The sequence below is a fragment of the Vidua chalybeata genome, chromosome 2 (assembly GCF_026979565.1).
Source record: "Vidua chalybeata isolate OUT-0048 chromosome 2, bVidCha1 merged haplotype, whole genome shotgun sequence".
Lineage (NCBI taxonomy): Eukaryota > Metazoa > Chordata > Aves > Passeriformes > Viduidae > Vidua > Vidua chalybeata.
Window position 1 is genome coordinate 87,305,484 of NC_071531.1, and position 8,247 is coordinate 87,313,730.

Consider the following 8,247-nt stretch of genomic DNA (forward strand, 5'->3'; position numbering starts at 1 on the left):
TGATATGTTAGGTATGCCCTAGTGTGTCTAGGGTCTTTAAGGAAGCTGACAAGTGCTGCAGGCAATGACTGGTCTGTTTTGTCATAGGGACAGTGAACTTCCCTTCTAAGGTGGATGAAGATTTTCCCTTGTTGCTCCACTCTTTTCACATCTGAAAAATCTGACTGGGACTCCTCATCAGATCTGGACTGTCTCTGCAGTCCTACGTCTTGGGAGAGCTCGTGGCATTTCTTCACCTCAGATGAAATTAGGTATCATTATATATATTAGCTTTGGCCATTTGGATCAGCCAAAGCATGAGATCTGACTTGCAGCTTACCTGATTAATAGCTTTATCTTCATAGGTCGCTCTAAAACTCGAAAGGGAGACAATGGCATTTGCATGCCTCTGGTCTTTAGTAAGAATTTAACTTCTGCTTGTGGAGTTTTGTGATGTTCTTTCCTTTCTCTCACAATCCCAAGAGGTGGCATGCACTTGCAGTAATGCTACAGAAACATTTTCTATCCTGCTGAGCTCTCTGTTCCTTGTTTGATTGGGGTACATATGCTACATGACAGTGGCTCCTCTTATTTAATGGTCTCTAGCAGAAACTGGGAGAAAGGTTCATAAGAACATGTCTCAGAGACCCACTTTTCATTAGACATATCACAAAGCCATCAAAATCCAAGGCTGTGGCCTGCATTTGCCTGCATCCAGGGGTGATGCTGTCAGGCAGTGCATTCTTAGCTGGTGCATCCATCCCAGCACAGCAGAGAGCCTGGCTCTCCATTTCACCACCAGTTTGATGCTGCTCCTGCAGCATCACCATCAGTGCTGACATCAAGGACACAGCTTCCAGGGCAAATGGAAAGAGGTCATGGTGTAGTATGAAATATGCTCTAACTAAATTACATCTTTGTATTACTGTTCTTTATTCATCTCATGAAGCTTAGTCCCTCAAAGGACAATTATAATGCATATTGTATAAATACCTATGTAAAAAAACCACAGGTCTCCTTGGGAAGAGGAGTTTAAACTATAATTGCCTATTCACTCCTGGTTTTCCTGCAGCTTTTATGCCATAATTTCTTCCACTGATTTTTTGGACAACATCAAAGACATTGCCTCACTACCCACCATTGCCTGTCCCTGTTTTTCCTGTATTGATTGACTCTAGGCTATTTGAGAGCAGGATGGTTTCCAGTGGGAACACACATAACACACCTAACAGTGCTACCCACAGCTACCTTCTGATCCCTGCAGCTCAGGAGCATGCATCCAGATTGGCTTCTTCTTAGGAGAGCCCAGTGCAAAGGAGCAGAAGCAGAGCAGCAGGAAGCTCATTGGAAGTGACGAACACCACTTCAGAGGATCACAGTGCTACAGAGCACGGATCGGGCTCAACCAGCTTGGACTCCTACCCCAATACAACCTCTGGTCTCACCTACTGAGGTCCTGCACAGGTGGTGAAGGAGCCTTTCTCCTGCTGCAATAACTCACAAGCGTCCAATCAGTCCTACCACAGGAGTCCCCATGCTCCACTTGTTCAGGGATTGCTCTTTGCCATCCCTCCTTCCATGCAACACAGGACTTGGGGCCTTGCCTCAAGGGACAGTTTCCCTTCATCCTACCTGATGCTGTGTAATGGGTTCAGCTCCTCCATCAGTTCCTTCACCTGGAAGTTCAACAGTTTGACTGGAGCATAATCTTGGCAGAGATGTGTAGGTCATCCCTGTAGAGTTCTCAACAAGCTCCTAGGATACACTGGCCTTGCCAGAACAAATCTGTATCAACTGCCAACCTGCCTGGGACGTTCTGACATTAAGCTATCTTGAACTACAGTATAAATTAATTGATTTCTTAAAAATCCCAAAGTTTCAAGAAGTACCTCTTATTCTTGGAGGTAAGTATGGGGACATGAAACAATAGCTCATCTCACAGCTGTTTCTCAATCTGTTAGCTTCAAGACAATGTTTGTGTCCTCTCTCAAGCCCCACTCACTCCCATTATGCAGAGTCCTCATGTCACCCCCAGGATGAAGGAGGACAGCTCTAACAAGGGCTGCTCACCTCCTCCTTCTCTCCCCATGCCAGAAGCATGAAAGGGACAGCCCTTTCCCCTCCCTGTCTGCTCTGCCCCAAGGAAAGCGTGCAGGCCAGCCAATGAACCAGGGAGGGATTTTGCCCTATGGAAGCAGAGAGTCCCCCGAGCAGCTGCCATTCCTTGGGTCTCTATCAGCCAGTCCTGCTTTAGCCCATCTGGGAAGGGACTGAGCTCACTCACAGGGATGTAACGAGAGCTGACAACTGTTCCATGCTCCCACATGAAGTGGAGATGATGCAGAGTCTGGGAATTTTGTGTCTGGCCCTTGATAGCCGCCTGGCTCCTGGCTGTGGACAAGGCCATCTGCTTTGCAGAAGGGACTGCATGCACAGAGAGCCCCCAGTGTCTGGTGCCTGTGACCAAGCCATCAGTTGCCATTAATACCCATTGGTCACCCACAGCCAGCAGCCCTGAATCAGCTCCTTGGAAGATTTTTCTTTTCTGCCTGGAATGTATGACCTAACTACAAGCTGAAAAAACTGCATTTTACCATTTAAAGAGAGAACAAACAGGGTTAGGTTATTGCTAAACATCAGACCTATTTCTATAATAGAAGCAGAAGACAAGGACATTGTCACTGATGGACTATAAATTACAGGTGTCCATGTTCACTCAGGTAATTTCCACCTGAGGGCACTGCAGTTCATATATCTGTCATTCATAATAAGTAATTCTAGCAAGCAAATTCAACCCTACACCTGCTTCTGTCTAATTTTAATCGTTGAAAGTGATAAAACTATCCATGCACTTGCAGTAAACTTATGTTCAGTTGCTTAAATGAGTTACAACAGCACTGTATATTTAAATTTAAAAAAAAATCATACAGTGTTAATTAGATGAATCATTATAGTTTTGTCCAGATTTTATTTCAACTTGCTCTGCTCACATTCTTGAAGACACTAAAAGAGCAGGCAAGGTTAAACACAGATTTGTAAGAAGTCATACTCCGAGTGAATTAGCAGACTCATTAAGGTTGGAAAAGACCTCCAAGATCATCGAGTCCAACCTTCAACCAAACACCATCATCCAATTAACCACAGTGCTAAGTGCCACGTCCAGTCATTTCTTGAACACTTCCAGGGTTGGTGACTCTACCACCTCCCTGGGCAGCCTGTTCCAGTGCCTGACCACCCTTCGGGAAAAAAATCTTCCTGATGTTCAACTTGAACATCCCCTGGCACAACTTGAGGGCATTTCCTCTTGTCCTGTCCCTGGTTGCCTAGGAGAAATGACTGATCCCTACCTGCACAAGAGGAAACAGACTGTTAGGGGGAAATTCTTCTGCCCAGAGAATCCTTGCAACATGCTGGTAGTCCCAGCTATGAAGGAGAACATTTAAAACTCATCATGAAGAACACTTGAAAATGTACAACTGAAAGCAATATAGGCCTGGGGAAGAGATCAGCATAATTATTGCTTCTGTTCTCATGGGTTTTGCATTCACGCTTTGGGAAGACAATTAAGGTCTTTCCTACCTATAGCTCACACAGTTTTGTAAGGTTTCTCTAGAGCTTTTTAAAATTTAACTTGCAGGGAAATGGGATTCCAGATAATGTCTGAATGCTACAAGGCAATTCTGCTCTGTGGGATTTAAACTTATTTTGCCCCGTGTGAGAAACTTGACTGGGTGACAACTGTGGCATTCTTTTTGTCAGCATAAAAAATGATTGACTGTTCACTGTGTATTTTCCAGGTCTGTGAAAGCTTTTGGGGATTATGCTGGAGGAAAGATTTAGTTATGTTTCTATGGAAACCATAACACTTATATAAAAGCCTGCTTAACAAGCAAGAGTGTGACACTGTATCTCATTCAAGGTGAGCCACCTCTGAGGTAACCCATTGATAAACTTCCAGCTGGGTTTTAAAGCCCGGGAGGACATCAGTGAATTTCTTACACCTCTAATAGGAGTGACACTCAGCAGGTACTGCTGGATAACTACTTAGCACCGTAGCATAGGTGTTATAATCTCACATGGAAAGTTGCAGTCATTTGGTTGGACTTGAAAGGAAATTTTTCATCAGGTTGTTTATACAGTAATGATTCCTAAGTTTATGTCTTTCTTACTTATCCCCTACTTCAGAGATGTGCAACTTCACTTGCATGAACCAGAGGAGAAACACAGTTACGTTTTTTCCATAAACACTGATGTGTTCCCAGACATTTGTTTGAAAAAACCTGGCTATAGAAGTGATATTTTCTTCATTTAGGCACTACTTTTCCTGAGATGGAAGTCTCCTTTAAAATTAGAAAAGCTTTGTCACTGCTCTTCCCAGCAAGCACACAGAAGTTGCTGTCACAGTGAAGTACAAACACTGTAGCTAGCAGGACATAGAATTTATTTTTGTCTTTTCTTCTCAGAAAAGAACATGTTCAAATCAACCTTTAGAATCTATTTCATGTTTTCAATTGACAGCACTTCTAGCCATGTTGGGGATTCTATAGCAATAAACTAGAATTACAAAAGGTGGTCTTATTTGATAAGTGGCAAAAGCTGAGACAGAAAGTTGTTTTTTAAATTACGTTTGGTTATCTCACTATAAAAAGTTCACTGACATTAAAAAAAATGCTGGTGTAAGGATTGAAGGTCATTCTAGGCACAACATCAGATTGGGGAATTAATTTTTTAATCTACTTCTACTACTTGCAATAGTGAAATTGGTTAAATTATTTTTGAAGGCATGAAGAGACTCCTTTAGGGTAAGAGTGGCCCTTTCTGGATTTCAATGAAGCCAGTGATGTAAAGTTTTGTCCATGGACTTCTAAGTAATTCGTGGACAGCAGCAGAATGCTCCCTCTGAGAAAGAGAACAGCAGAAACACAAAGGGGATGTCTTGGGCTTGTTCAGGGCCTGATCCTGAAATGACTCACACAGTAACCTGACTTCTCATACTGTCCCATTCCCTCTGAAAATGTTCTTTTTCACAAACTGAGTTATGAAACTCCTGCATGTGTTCCTGTGGCACTGTCACTTTTTTTCCTTTTCTACACAGCACTAAAGAGGTCATGGGTGCCCATTTTGTTGCTTTATGTTCATTAAGAAATGCACCAAATTACCACTACCCCATTGCTACTGTTGAACTGGTTTTGAGTAATCAAAAAGAAATCTCTGCTGGAGATTTCAAAAAAACCTCTCTGTTGGAGAGGCCTAGCTGCTAGTGGAGCCAAATGTCACCCAGCTAGGTGGGCTGTTGCCAAAGCCACCAAGCCTTAGCAAGCAGTACAGAGTCACTCTGTGTTGGAAGGGGTTATGAGGTGACTGATGTCTACCAAGTTTTGCTCCAGTAGAACACGGAAAGCTCAGAAAAGACACACCAAATGCAAAAGTCTCTGAGAAAGATTCTACATTATCTGCCCAGGAGCAATATGTTTTCTTTATATCTGGTGTTGCTGCCTTGCTGCTAATCGTGTTTATGCATTGCCAGACAGCTCATGCGTTTCCCCCAGCTTCCACTGAGCCAGCTACTCCTTCTTCCTGCCAGGACAACAGCTTCTAACATTACTTGCTGAAGCCTGGACTGTCTTTCTCCCTTTCTGCAGAGATGAAGACAGAGCAGGTGGGTACAAACCACACAATAACTCCTCAGACAAAAAATGTTCAAGCAAAAACCATTGATATTAAGTCCTGTGGGACAAAGTCATGCCCACAGTGTTGTGGGGGAGCATGGAAGCCAGAATTCAATCCTTCAATCACCTCTCCAGAGTCCTGATGTTTTTCTTTTCATGATCCATAGGTTCTCTGCTCCTCACATTCTGTAAAAACATTTCCAAATAAATACTCAATAAATTATTCAGTCATAATACTCAAACAAAATACTCAATAAATACTCAAAAATACTCAATAAATTGCTCAATAAATACTCAATAAATTCAAAACTAGATGTTTTTAGTTGTTTCCTCACTGGCAATCACACTAGTTAATTAAGATTGGTTTTATGGAGTTGGAAAACTTGCTAACTATGAGAGTTTGAGCATGAGCTGCATGGTGCACTCACCATGTATAGTATTATCAATGAAATTTAGCTAAAGCATCTTCAGGTGTTTCCCCTGCATCTCACAAAAATTAACAATTGAAGCTTCAAAGCGCTTTTGATGGATGGAATATCTATCTTCCTTGTGCAACAGGAACAATATGGCCATGAAGGCTAGAATTTCTATGGTCATCTTTCTCAGAGGCAGACTCAAAGCTTGGTTCACCGGAGCACTGCTAACAGCAGGTCTGGTCTTGGTCTGATTCAGTCTAATTCAACAGAATTGGCTTTTAAAAATCATTTCGGGAAAGCTCCAGGCCTGCTGCTTCTATCAGTCTCCCTGGGAGCTGTACATGGATCAGTGGAAAACTCCTCCTTGCCTTCCCCAAGCCTACTCATGTTCCAGATCCAAAATTGCCATGTTATCTGTAGATTCAGGGATAATTCTTGCTTGGTCCTTGGTGTTGCCACTAATCCCACCAACATTCCACAGGGACTGTGTGTTAGTTCTTTAGCAACATATTCCTGACTTGTAGATGTGCCAGAGACACACAATCACTTTTTGTAGTCATGCAGATGTAGCCACTCACAGATTCCAGCTATGCACCTTTTCAGCCACACTAGCTCCAGCACACTTAGATGATAGTTTTATGCCTTCATTTCTGGTATAAGAGTGATTTCTCCACTCTGAGTGAAGTAAATGCTTGAGATCTACTTTCTAGTTTGTGTATAACCCATGTTTTGCAAGTGGACCATCAGAGGAGACCCAGCTGGTTCATCAATATTCAGATGATAAAAAAATAGCCATTTGATTCTCAAGTTGCTGATAAGTACATGAGAAAGTATGTGAGGAGAAGATGGTATTCTGTTTTCCAAACATTTCTTGGAACAGCTCTCATTTGGAGTATCTATTCACACGCTGTTAGGAAGTTGTGTTACACCTGGCATAGCAGGAAAGCAGAGGTCAGTTTTACTGGCATTGTGAATAATTCTTCCCACACTGAAACCTCAAAATTTAACTGAATAGTTCATTTGCAAAGAAAGAGCAGATGATCAGAGTCTTCCAGCCTGAATTCCTCTGAAATGCACAATATGAAGCTCCAGTTTTCCATCATCTGCATTTACATGTGCATACCTATATATAAGAAAACAGATACTGCTTCTTGAACAAGCCACTCAAAAGAAATGCCATTCCTTCTTTCAAGCACTTCAGCTCAGTGGCATTGGTCATTCAAAAAATTAACTCTCTTAGAAACCTTCTCTATACGGAGATGATGAACTACCTGACCTTTTTTCCCCCACATAACTGGTTGCACACACAACTCGGTATAGCTTTAAAAAACCACGACTTACTCACACGCTAAAACAAACGCACTTGGAATGTCCTGTTGCGAGATTTGCTGGTGACACTGATCAGTGTCATAGTATTAATACTATGACATGACAGTGTCATAGTATTAATACTTGATGGTTTTTGCTTGTCCAACATGCTCTGGTGGAAGGTGACCAGCAGTTGGCCCTCTAAGACTTCTGTGAAGTGCATGAGCGGCCTCTGCCTCAACAAGGGAATTCCCCAGGCTTTGGAAGATGATGCAGATAATCGTGTCACCATGATTCCTGCTTACTTTCATCAAATTAAGCGTGTTTTGCTTAGATTAGTGCAGCTATTTTTACTTTTATGTCCCCAAATATTGCCTCACTAATTATACTGGATGTCAATTTGCAAGCTGAAATTATTCCTGTTTCACAGGAAAATGAAAGCCAAGCAACTAGATGCAAACTAAAATATGTCCTCTTGTGGGGCTTGAAAACAGTAATTTAGGAAGTTAAGATATGGTGTGGACACTGCTAACTCCAGTTAACTGTGATAGCATCAGAATTTAGTTTTAGTTTAGTTTGGTTCCCCTTGTTAAAAAAAGGTTGCAGTTTTGGGGTTGTTTGTTTTTGTTGGGTAATTTTTTTGTGGGGGAGTTTATTTTGCTTTTTTTTTTTTTTTTTTCTTTTTGCTAATTGCTAGAGCTGAGGGATTTGTATGTTTAGAGAGAGATGAATATATGATAAATAAGGATTTATTCAGAAACTCCTAAATTGAGATGGAAGCTACAAAACAGTTCCTTGAAGCTAATAATCAGTATTTCAAGTGATGACTGGGCTGGTTTTACAAAATAAGCATTTCTTTAATAAAGCATTTGCAC

General features: G+C 41.8%; 1 long non-coding RNA gene across 1 annotated transcript; it reads right to left on the minus strand.

Annotated features, from left to right (window-relative positions):
* Nucleotides 1–5,678: 5,678 nt before the first annotated feature.
* LOC128783445 (uncharacterized) lies at nt 5,679–7,401 on the minus strand. The gene is made up of 2 exons (XR_008429164.1): nt 7,341–7,401; nt 5,679–5,834 (listed from the first exon to the last, which is right to left on the minus strand). It is a non-coding gene; the product is annotated as an uncharacterized LOC128783445 (long non-coding RNA).
* Between the last annotated feature and the right edge of the window lie 846 nt (nt 7,402–8,247).